The sequence below is a fragment of the Ambystoma mexicanum genome, chromosome 2p (assembly GCF_040938575.1).
Source record: "Ambystoma mexicanum isolate Mex_15411 chromosome 2p, UKY_AmexF1_1, whole genome shotgun sequence".
In the NCBI taxonomy this organism is placed as follows: domain Eukaryota; kingdom Metazoa; phylum Chordata; class Amphibia; order Caudata; family Ambystomatidae; genus Ambystoma; species Ambystoma mexicanum.
In genome coordinates this window covers 1202863698-1202876423 of record NC_090923.1, presented here as the reverse complement: position 1 = coordinate 1202876423, position 12726 = coordinate 1202863698, and the positions used below count along the sequence as shown (strand labels likewise).

Here is a 12726-nt window from a genome sequence, read left to right as displayed (position 1 = left end):
GCAGCAGCTCGGAGCACATGGCCCCCACCCTTGTTCCCACTCTGACTGGAAAACTCTGCAGCTCCATTCTCACACTGAAGCCGGAGATGCTTGCAACAAATAATAACTGTAACACATCTCTTTTCTTCTGAGATCACTGTCCTGCATGTGAACCAACATGAGCTAAGCACATAGCTCGTCCATCTCCACAAAAGTGTCCTTGCCCTTTTACCCTCGCCAGTTAAAACGTATTGCCATTCTAACCCTGTGTCCCTGCAAGATATTCATTTCATGTGCCAGACCGCTGACCATGCTATGAAGCCCACCCAACAGACCCCCAGCTAACATTAGACCCCTGCTGCAGTATATCGTGCCTAATACTAACAAATGCCACATACCTGAGATTTTTGTGAGACTAACCCCACAGTTCAATGAGAGTATTATGGTGGTCAAGACCCTTAAACCTGTGACCTGTGTAACCCAAATGTTATAGATGATATAGACACCTGTGTGATTTGTATAGTGACATGATAAACTACTGAGGGTCTTTTGATCAACCATTATTTAGTGCATGCATTATTTAGAATGTATTCATTAGCTTAGAAAGATAGTGACCACCGTGTTTCACAGCAACCTGACCTTCACCCATCCGGTGCACAGATGTCTGACGTTAATCCCCCCGCCAACCAAGCAACCAACCCGGAGGAAGAGATGCCACCCACACCTGAGACAGTGTGCAACTGACCAATCTGGAATCGACATAGTATCCTATGTTAATTGCGTCACACTACTGTATAAAAATGCAGTGTAACGATAATTTGTCAGAGCGCTCTTAGAGATCTAGATAAACTTTTCCTTGAACTCTCGCAGCCTGCTCTTTTGTGCCTTATTCCCTGTCCAGGGAGTGTCTGTTTTATTCATTTTACACGTGTAAGTCAGGGAGGGCACAAACATTTGGTGACCCCCTGCGACGTGATCGGAGAGGTGCCTCGAGGCCGGCGCCGTGCCGAGATCCGTGACGCCCCCAGCAAAACCATCGCCTCCGCGGCCGACCAACCTGTGCGCACTACGAAGGGTCAAGGGTTCCCGGTTGACGAATACCCGACTGAAAAGCTGCTCGCCGAGGCGGGCCACGGCTTGGTTGGGGTGCGGACCTAACTGGGGTCGGACTGCGACCGGTGACCCTCGAGTCACCTGACTGAACACGTGAGTGCCGGTTGCGAAGGTTACCAAGGAAAGGTAAGGGGGAAACAGGAGGGAACAGGTGGTCATGGGTTATAGGGAACAGTAGGGCCTGTGTGAGTGATGATGAGGCTTTTCTGATCTGTCCTTTATATGGCCATTAGGTTTTTGTGAGAAGTGAAGAGAAGAGGTATCCTAGCCCGAATGGGGTAGAAGGCGGCGCTGCGTAGCATTGTCTCGTCCAGTGCAGAATAAATAAGTGAAGATACAGAGAAAATAGTAGGAGTCTCGTATGTTGAGTAGACTCGGAGTAGTTATTTAGAACATTCTTTTTCTGGGTACGAAAGAATTCTTGGAAAAGAGTAAGAGGGCGTAAGAGGTGGGGAGTGAATGAGAAGAGTAGGCGAAACGGGGAAGGGGTGGTAACAAGGATACACGGGAAGTAAAAGCGTGCAGGTAGTGCATGTGCATGATGTGTTATGTCTTTTGTGTTCTGTCCATTTTTGTCAAGGATATCCAAGTACTGGGATTGATTTGTGGGTAAAGTGGCAAAATATGCAAAAGTGAACTGTTGAATTTTAACATGCAACAATCATAAGGATAACATTGAAAATTGATTTATATATATATTGATAAACATATGTGCCTATAAACTACAAGTAATTGAGAAGATTCATGGTATATTGTCAAGCTAGAAGAAAAGAAAGGCGAGTGGAGAAGTGATTAGAGGGAAAGAGAGAGTGAAGGGCAAGTACAGGGAAAAATATCGTCATGGGGGGGAGTAACACCACTAGCTCATATTTGTCAGCACCTTCTGTTATACAGTGAGAAGATACAAAAATACCACGATCAGTGGTTGACAGAGATAAAAGGAGACAGTGTGACGCCAATTTGGCCAGAAGGTGGGTCATTTGATAAAAGGGTGTTAGATTTAGTGTCCATACACTTGCAGGCAAGGTATAAGGGGAAACAGTTACAGAATAGAAGAGAAGTACTAGACCTGTGGCGAATGTTTGAAGAAGTTACGCCTACAGCAGAGGTAAGTAAAGAAAGAACGAACGAAAACCAGAAAACGCAGGAAGAGGTAAGCGGAACGCCAAAGGGCCACTACAGCTGAGGGTGATACAACGAAAATATATCCCTAAATGTCAAGGCCAGCAGTAGGATACAGCGAGCCCCTGTGCACCCCAGCATGTCCCACCCCCACACCCTCAACCGGAGCAGTCGCTACGGCACCGCCGCCCTATGATAAAGGAGGTTTGTATTGTCCGACAAGTGCACCCCTGTGAATTTGGCACACTTAACCGGAGAATTAGACCGCCAGCTAGCGCATGCGCAGATGGAAATAACGCGGCTAAGAGCATTGTGCGATAGAGGCCAAATGCTGCCAGGGGGAGTAGAAGGGCCACCGTTATCCATGGCCGATCTCACGCCATTATTAAGCACAGCATGGGAAGTGGCGCCAGCAATCACAGAGCCAGCGCGATCAATATCATCGCAAGGGGCACGCATACCACAAGGACGAGAGAAAGAGTGGCAGTCAGGGGAGTTCCTGTTTCATCTAAATGACAAACCCGTGAGGATTATACGCCCACCCACCCCAGAAAGTGAGAAAGGGAAGGACGTGAAGAAAACAATGAGCAACAATCAGAAATAGAAGAGGTATGGAGTGACTTAGTCGAATATGAAGAGCCAGCTGCCGAGGCCGGGTCCCCACTGCCAAACCGCCGTTACCCAGATACACCATCGCCACCACTATGGCAGGGTAGATTAAGACAGCGAGGAGGGAATATGATGGTAAGTAAAATAAAGAAAGGTGCGGTAAGTAAGGTAGGAAAGAAACACAAGTTACAAATGCCATTAATACATAAAGGTAGGCCCACTACATCCCGTGGGCACAGATGGATAAAAACAACTTGCTGAAAGTTCTCCCCCCCATTATCGGGAGGGTCTGGGAAATGGATACATGCTTTTGAGAAGAACACAGCAGGAGTGCCACTAGCAATAGGGGATGTGAAAAGTTTATTCGTGTCAGCAATTGGTGACCAAGCAGACGCAGTGTGGGAAAAGGCCAGATTCCCCAGAGTAACAATGAGTTGTGACCGCCAGGATGGGTCGGCGTTCAACAACGTTCAAGCACAAGTGTGGGATGCATTGCGGCGCACGTTTCCAGATTTACATTTAGTGATGCAGTGTACAATGGAGGAGAACGAGGATCCTACGCAATTCATACTGCGGGTACAGGATTTGTGGAGAAGCGAAACTGGTACGGCGTGGCACCAGTCCACCGCCTTGTTCGATTTTATCATCAAAAAGGGGCTCCCGAAGGAGGTACAGAAGGCCTTGGATAAAATAGCTGGGATAGAAGCCAAGGGTTGGCCTGAAATACAGAGTATAATTGTGCACCACTGCAGGAGGATCAAAGAGAGAGAAAAGGATATAGCACAAAAAAGGCTGGCAGACGAGGCGAAGCTGGTACAGAACCAAATTAGTGAAGGTCGCTGCCATCAACGCCAGCGTGGCCACAGATAGAGAAAACGAAGGGGATGAAGGAGCGGGTAACAGACCAGTCACAATAGCGGCACTGCGGGCAACAGGAGGACAAGGACCGTGGAACGGAGAAGGGCAATACGGCGGACAACAGTGGCAAGAAAGACCAGCAAGACGAAGAGGTGGGTACCATGGCCAGAGAAGGGGGTTTGGAGGTATGGGGAATAGAGGTTTTGGTGGTCAAGGAATGAGAGGCGGACCACAAGGGTCATGCTGGAATTGTGGGAGGTGGGGACACTATTCAAGAGATTGTAGAATGCGGCCTTCAGGGTATTTCCAAGGGCAACAGGCCATAGAGAACGAACAAGGCTGGGGGTGCCCACACCCAGGTAGCCCCTATGGACTACTGATGGGAGGAGGGAGACAGCAGGACCAGTGCTATAACGAACCTCAAATGCAGCAAGCACCGCCACAACCTATGGCAAGACAAAACGCGGTAGGAAACGCAAACAATAATTGTTTTGCAACAGCTGCAAACGGTGCGCCTGCACCATACCGTGGCGTGACAGTGGTTGGAGACAATATCTTTTCAGTACCAGGACAAGAAAGACATTCAGATTAGGACAGCCCACAGGGAACACTTGCGTGTCCAGTCCTATCTACCACCCTACGTGCAGAAGAGGAACCACTAGCGGGGGCAGAGATAGGAAACAAATAGTTTATCTTCATGGTAGACTCAGGAGCAGAGAAGTCATGTCTTATGGAAGGGCGTTTTCCGCTCTCAGGCAGGAATTTGGAAACGCAGGGGTTCTCTGGGGATGTTTTAAAAGTTCCTTACAATAAAGATCTTGATATCACGGTGGGGGGAAAAACCGTGCGCGCACCCTTACTGTACCACGAAGACGCGCCAATCAATTTGCTGGGGAGAGATTTGTTAAGTAATTAAATATGACCATCTCGTTTACAGAACGAGGAATAGTATGTTCAACCCCGGGAGTGTGCCCAGTACAAGCCATGTTGATGATCAGCACAGTGATGAATGAAGTTGTGGTGCGAGGAATACCCATTGATATAGGCATGTTTATTTATGGCATCAAGGTATTAGCACGAGTGGTACCAGAGATAACGAGAAAAGAATGGAGAACAGCATCAGATTTTATATTCCGCCCAATTGCACACACAGATGTCGTGCCAGGCACGATCATGTCCATAGACATCAAGGCAGTTCAGGTATCCAGTAAACGTATTGTGGTCATAGGACTGGACGTGCATGGGTGCGAGTGGAGAACTGTGTTATGCATAGACCCAAACGTAATGCTAAGAGACATAACAGACGAGGAATTATTCACTGATAGTGAAGATGACAGAGAAATAATAATGGAAATAAGTATACCATGTGATATTATGATCCAGTACAGAGAGGTACACAACCCACTCATGGCTAGCGTTAATGCCCTACCGACTATATTTGAGGAAGACATGGCAAAGGTAGCACCTGAAATTTGGACCACAGGGCCCCACGATGTAGGGTTACTATATGAGGTGACACCAATAAAAATAAAACTCAAGCCGGGTGCCATACCGCCGAGGGTAAAACAATATCCCATATCGAGAGAAGCAGAGGAGGGAATTAGGGAAACCATAAATGCACTCCTAAAACAAGGTATCGTAGTGCCATCAAACTCCCCATGTAATAAGGCAATTTTCCCGATCAAAAAAGCAAAAGGAGGGGCGTGGAGGATGATCCAAGATCTCTGCCCACTCAATGACGTCATTCAAAAAGAGTTCCCATTAGTGCCCAACCCGGCATCAATATTGTGCAGCATACCGAAAGAATCAACATGTTTTACTGTAATTGATTTGAAGAATGCTTTCTTCTCTATACCACTCGAACCAGGATCTCAATAACTGACAGCGTTCACATTAGGGAACAACAGGTATGAACATCGCAGACTTCCACAAGGGTATTGTGAGAGGCTCAGCATTTTTAACAGAGTACTAAATGAAGACATTGGAAATATAAATGTAGAGAGCACCATTATTCAATACATAGACGATTTACTCGTCTGCAGCCACACAGAAGAGAAATGCAGAGAAGATTCGATAGCACTGCTAAATGTGTTAGCTACCAAGGGGTACAAGGTGGACAAAAGAAAATTGCAATACTGCCTCGCCGAGGTTGTATACCTCGGACAGTTAATATCAAAAGATGGGAAACGAATACTCCCAGACAGAGCAGCTGCCATACGCAACATAATCATCCCAAATACTGTGAAAGACATGCAAACGTTTCTTGGCATTTGTAACTATTACCGAGCCTGGATCCTTGATTACGCGGCATACACACGTCCCTTACTACAAGCGTTAAAAGAGGCACAGAAAAATAGAGCAGCGATAAAATGGACACAAGAAATGATGACACAGTATTTTAAATTAAAGGACCTCATTGCTGATGTCCCAGTCCTCGCGAACCCAGATTATGAGAGGGAATTTTTCTTGTTTTCACACTGTAATGGAACACTGATGACGGCAGTACTGACACAAAAAACATCATTAGGTCACAAACAGTTGGCTTTTTACAATGGGACACTAGATCCAGTAATGCAAGGCCATTTCGCGTGCGAACAGGCTCTCGCAGCTGCGGCCTTCGCGATTGAAAAGAGTGCCATCATTGTCATGGGATGTTCAGTAACGCTATATGCGGAGCATTCCCTATTCGCCATTCTTGAGCGATCAAAATCAACATTACCAACACAGAGAGCAACAGCATATGAGATAATAATTTCGAGCCCCAACGTACACGTTGTTAGGTGCAAGACCGTGAACCCAGCAATATTCATCACAGAGCCATGCATAACAGAGGACACACAGGAACACGATTGTGCCACATATGAGGTGGAAGGTGATGACATTCCAAAAGCAAGTTAAAATGCCCTGAAGGAGGGAGAAATATATTTCATAGATGGGTCAGCATCAATAAACCCAGAAACAGGGGAAAACACGTAGGGATGGCGGTAGTGCGCATGAAGGAAGATGGCTATGAAACGATTGTGAAAAAGTGCCTCCCATCCCATTACCCTGCACAGGCAGCCAAACTAACTGCACTGATCGAAGCACTGCACACAGCTAAGGGATGTTCAGTGACAATATACTCAGACTCAGCATATGCAACTACCACAGTCCACTCAGGGTTGTCAGGGTGGCGTAGACGGTTCTCCAGTACAGCATGCAACATTGTTGAATGAGTTAATAGATGCATTAGCAGTACCATCGGTAGTGGCAGTGGTGAAATGCCAAGCCCCTTACCAACAACACAGATGCAATCTCATTGGGAAACGTGGCAGCCAATGCAGCGGCGAAGGAGGCCTCGTATTTCAATGTAACACCAATACTAGAATGCCTTGTAAAGGCAACCATTACAGAACCACTAGAAGAAGCCTACAGTAATACACCAATAGCGCAGATAATAGTTACAAAGAAGAGCACCACAGGAGGAGCAAGAATTGTGGAACAAACGGGGATGTAAACAATAAGCCACAGACCTCATTTGGAGGCAGGAGACAACAGGGAAGGTAGTAATGCCCGTAGTATTACTAGAAATAGCATTCCAACAGCTGCATTTCCCCGGCCATGTAGCAAAACAACACATTGCAGCAGACATCCAGGAACATTGGTTTGTCCCCAATTTGCAAGAGCACCTGTCAAAATTAATCGTAGAATGCATATAATGCCAAACATATAATTCAGGGATGACATTGAGAACACTGCGCGGTACCCTGCCCCGACTAACAGGGCCATTTAGAGAGCTCCATATAGACTATGCTGATATGGGAGAGCGGTGTAATGGAGCAAGATATTTGATTGTGATGGTATGCCCCTTTTCAAGATGGGTGGAAGAGGGCCCATGTCCCCACCCAGACGCGAAGTGTGCGGCAATGTTCCTTGTTCGGGAAGTGTTTTCCCGATGGGGAATATGTGATGCGATAAGATCAGACAACGGTACACACTTCGTGAATGCCCTCTTTAAGGAAGTAACGTCGCTCTTGGGGGTAAAACACAAGCTATGCTAAATTTATCATCCGATGGCGATTGGGATGGTAGAAAAGATCAACAGATTGCTGAAGAGTAAGCTATCCAAGTTGTGTAATACACTGAAGAAGAACTGGGTGTATTGCTTGCCACTAGCACAGTTCCAAATCAGGACGCAACCATGTAAAGACCACCATCTGAGCCCCCATGAAATTGTAACTGGGAGGCGAATACACACGCCAGTATCTCCGATTAGGAGAGCATCGGATGCGCACAGGGCTGCCACAGTGCTGGGGGAAGAGTTCAAGGAATACCTAACCGAGTTGACACACGCAGTGCACAGCATAGCACGACAAATAGCACCGCCTTTTACTGAAAATGTGGCGACTGATACTACCACACCAGCCACAGACAGCCCAAGTGGGCCACTGATGCCAGGAGCACAATTGTACGTTTGTAGCTTTGTAAGGAGGTGGAATTCACCTAGATTTCATGGCTCTTACGAGGTCATCTATAGTACACCCACTGCAGTGAAGGTGAAGGTATTGAAGTATTGGGTGCACTTATCAGATGTGAGGAGGGCTTGCGATAGTACAATCCCCCCAGGGTGAGCAAGATGGTGCCACTGGTACCACAGATGAGGTTGAAAAGGGATAACAAAATTGTCGGTAAACAGAACCTGCAGAGATAAAAGTTATGATATGCATCTTGTTCTGCATGACTTATCTCCTACTTTCTTCTTTACCGTTCTTCCTTTTTGATTTGTTGATATCCTCTCTGTATCTCTCTCTCTTCTTTCTCTCGATTATTGTTCCACGCTTTTCTCCATCACTCTTTCACTCTCCTCCTCTCCATAGTAAAAATGAATGTGTAATGGAGAGAATGAGCAAACATGAATAAAAATGATGATTAAATATGAAGTTGAACAAGAAATGTAAATACATGTATATATTGTAGTGGCTTAACGAATTTATATCGCCCCTCCAGGTGACAAATGGCCCAACGAACAATCGCGGAGAACAGATTAATGTTAGATAGTGATAGGGATGCCATTAGGGCTAATTGGTTCAGTAATGTTGAATGTGTTTTAAAATGTGCTGCAGTTTTGTTCTCAGTAATGTTGTTCTTTATGGCTTGGTATTATACCCTTCTATCTTTGGTTAATGACATGCACAAGGGGGGGAGCGGGGCTAACTTGATACGAGAAGGGTCGCACTTGATATGGACTGGGGTAAAGACAATGTGGAGAGAAACATATGATATTAATGCCAATGGTACAATTGTAATGCAACCTTCAGAACACGCCACCGCAGCCCCAACAAGCGTCTCCTTGCTACTTCCTAATATAAATATGAGTAATGATTATGAACTCAATGAATACGATGGTGATTATTACTGGCCAAATGACTTAACTAACACTAGTACACGTTCACAGACAACCATACACCCTACCTGACATGACACTGCTGCTACTGATGAAGATACACATGCCATATTGAATAGCAATGATACAACCTGGGCTGGAATGTTTCCAATACATTACAAAAAGGTGAGAAACAATAACAAGGAAGGGAGAAGGAGGAGAAAAAGGGGGCGGGAGGGAAAATATACGACATTTATCATGGCCTGGGATTAAACAAAATAGAAGATCCCTGCCACCCTGATCAATCAAACAAGTGGTATTCAGACATGAGTACCACGGCGAAGCAGGCAACAAATGAAAGCTGCTACGTCTGTTCACTCATTCCGCATGCATCAGGAACACCGAAGATGTTAATACCCCAGGAAGTGCCCTTTTCGGAGGCCCAATGTTTAATTCATCTAGTTCTGTGCAGGATAAAAAGCACCTTCCAAGCACACACCGTCACAATGGAAAAACTGGAAAATGAGAGAACATGCACAAGCAGACGCCAAGGAGTAATTTGCCTTAAAGATGCCATTTCTTGTCATCAAGGGAACGAGATATGCAGAAAATAAGTGGCACGAAGAAACTATCGAATGCAAAGCAGAAGCACTTTGAGGACTATCCAATGACACCTTCCAATGGATATAGGAGGTGTGTGGCTCCATCTGGTCGCAGCATGTCACAAAGTTAATGTGGGTCACAGCGTTGGAAAAACCTATCAAAATACAGAAAGAGGTGCCACATGAACTGTGTTTCCATGGGGAAGGAAGAGTGAACATGGGGGAAACAAAGAAATGCAACAAGACGGTAATAATACCCGACATGAAGAGAGGCACCGCTGCACTCATGGACATGTACTGGATTTGCGGCAAACAAGCCTATCTACACCTCCCAACAGTATGGAAAGGTACACGTGCCTTAGCCACCCTCCACACAGCCATGATGGTAATACCTGAAAGTCATATCCAAGGGACAACAGGAATATCGGCTGGCATATCGGCAGCAGGGCAATCGGCTGACCAATCGACAGCGCCCCAACAAATGACAACAGAAGCTCCAGCGTATGAACTATTGTCAGAATATGAACTGAAGAAAAGGTTAGCACGAAGTAAAAGGTCCTCCAATTACATCTCATCCGAATCATCGAAACTCCTTGCTGAGATCCTGCAGAAATACAAGCTCTTTTGATCAGCAGAGACATTTTTCACCTCACTTCTTGTTCCGGGACTGCAAGCACGAATAAACGCCAAATGGTTGCAGATAGTGCGCTGGGAGCTCATCCAACTGGCTAACGACACTGAAGAAGGGTTCAACGTGATTAAAATAGAGCTCCGCGCACTGCGCCTGATGACGATGCAAAACAGATATGTTCTAGATTGCCTCACGGCGATGTGCGGTGGTGTTTGCTGAAAAATTGGGGGGGTTTGTTGCACATTCGTGCAAACTGAAGATGCTGATAACGGGACACTCTTACATGTGATAACAGCAGTACACAATCTAGGAAAGAGGATGAGAACAGAAGGAGGCGCAGAGGAAAGCACGTGGTTCGACAATCTGTTCAGTTGGATACCGTCATGGGTAAACTTGGCAATGAAAATACTCATCCCCATCATCGCCTTTGTGCTCTTATTCTTCTGTGTGCGCCAACTGGGACTGCGGTGTTGTGAAAAAAGCATGCCTACCTCAGCTATGATGATGGTAACAATGGGCCGACTGACAACGGTAGCTACCATGATAGATGCACAAATACAAACAGGGGAATACACCACACCGCAGTACAGGATGACAGCCATTTACAGGCAATATGGGGACAGGGTTGATAATTTACACCACACAACAATAAAGGAACCAACGGAGCTGCAATGGTACAGAGAAGTATGGGTGGACTTAGATGGACATGGTGGGATTTACTTAATGTGTACACCAGACGAATATGCCAGAAGAGGGAATAGCTTAAGAAGTGTATTAAGGGCGTGGATGCCAATAAAAGGCACCCCCGCGTGGGACGAGGCTTTGGCAGAGGCTGAGTACTACTGAAAGGAGAATGAAAAGAATAAAAAATAAAAAGTATTTGTTACTTTAGATGTAACGAAAGGGGGGAATGTGTGGGAGCGAGGGGCCAACAGGCCTCTCTCTGCCGTCACTTCTCAGTACAAAACTTGGACCAAGTGCCTCCAGTAGTGGTTTCGCCCCTCGCCCTTATGCGATGTTAACTTTGGGTTACATTTGCGTAGATGGGACCACTGAGCAGGACACAGGGCATACATTTTTGTACCCCCTTTCAACTCCATCTTGGTGACCAGGCCTCCCTGCGAATAGTACAAAATGCCTCTATCCCTTTGCCCGCTGCAGCAGCTCAGAGCACATTGCCCCCACCCTTGTTCCCACTCTGACTGGAAACTCTGGAGCTCCATTCTCACGCTGAAGCCGGAGATGCTTGCAACAAATAATAAATGTAACACATCTCTTTTCCTCTGAGATCACTGTCCTGCATGTGAACCAACATGAGCTAAGCACATAGCTCGTCCATCTCCACAAAAGTGTCCTTGCCCTCTTACCCTTGCCAGTTAAAATATATTGCCATTCTAACCCTGTGTCCCTGCAAGAGATTCCTTTCATGTGCCAGACCGCTGACCATGCTCTGAAGCCCACCCAACAGACCCCCAACTAACATTAGACCCCTGCTGCAGTATACCGTGCCTAATACTAACAAATGCCACATACCTGAGATTTTTGTGAGACTAACCCCACAGTTCAATGAGAGTATTATAGTGGTCAAGACCCTTAAACCTGTGACCTGTGTAACCCAAATGTTATAGGTGATATAGACACCTGTGTGATTTGTATAGTGACATGATAAACTACTGAGGGTCTTTTGATCAACCATTATTTAGTGCATGCATTATTTAGAATGTATTCATTAGCTTAGATAGATAGTGACCACCGTGTTTCACAGCAACCTGACCTTCACCCATCCAGTGCACAGATGTCTGACGTCAATCCCCCCGCCAACCAAGCAACCAACCCGGAGGAAGATATGCCACCCACACCTGAGACAGTGTGCAACTGACCAATCCGGAATCGACATAGTATCCTATGTTAATTGCGTCACACTACTGCATAAAAATGCAATGTAACGATAATTTGTCAGAGCGCTCTCAGAGATCTAGATAAACTTTTCCTTGAACTCTCGCAGCCTGCTCTTTTTTGCCTTATTCCCTATCCAGGGAGTGTCTGTTTTATTCATTTTACATGTGTAAGTCAGGGAGGGCACAAACAACCTTTCACCTATGCCAAAGAACTAGGTCTTCAAAAAGTTCCAACCTCAACAACCTGACTCCCCCTGTAAGGAACTCATGATGGCAACAGTAAAGACAGACAGAAGTGATCAGAGTTCAAGGGTGTTTATTAAACTGTATAAATGGGTGAGAAAAACACCTAATCTAAACCTAAATCTCAGATGGGAGCAAGCTTCGACCATCAAATAATAATGAGGCAGTCCTAGTGGCGTATTGGCAAATAAAAAGGACCTATACTGAAAAAAAAACTGTTGCTAATCCTTCAGAGCTAAGTTTCAAAAATAGTGTGCGACAGAGTTCACAAGAAAAGAAAGACGTTTTCACAAAAATGATGCTATGATT

General features: G+C 45.9%; 1 long non-coding RNA gene across 1 annotated transcript in view; it reads left to right on the top strand.

The window, feature by feature from the left end:
- Positions 1 to 12277, top strand: part of LOC138567337 (uncharacterized) — a 132373-nt gene extending 120096 nt beyond the window's left edge. The window contains exon 2 of the long non-coding RNA XR_011302176.1: positions 8668 to 12277. This is a non-coding gene — a long non-coding RNA (uncharacterized lncRNA). The remainder of the gene's footprint in view (positions 1 to 8667) is intronic.
- Positions 12278 to 12726: the final 449 nt, after the last annotated feature.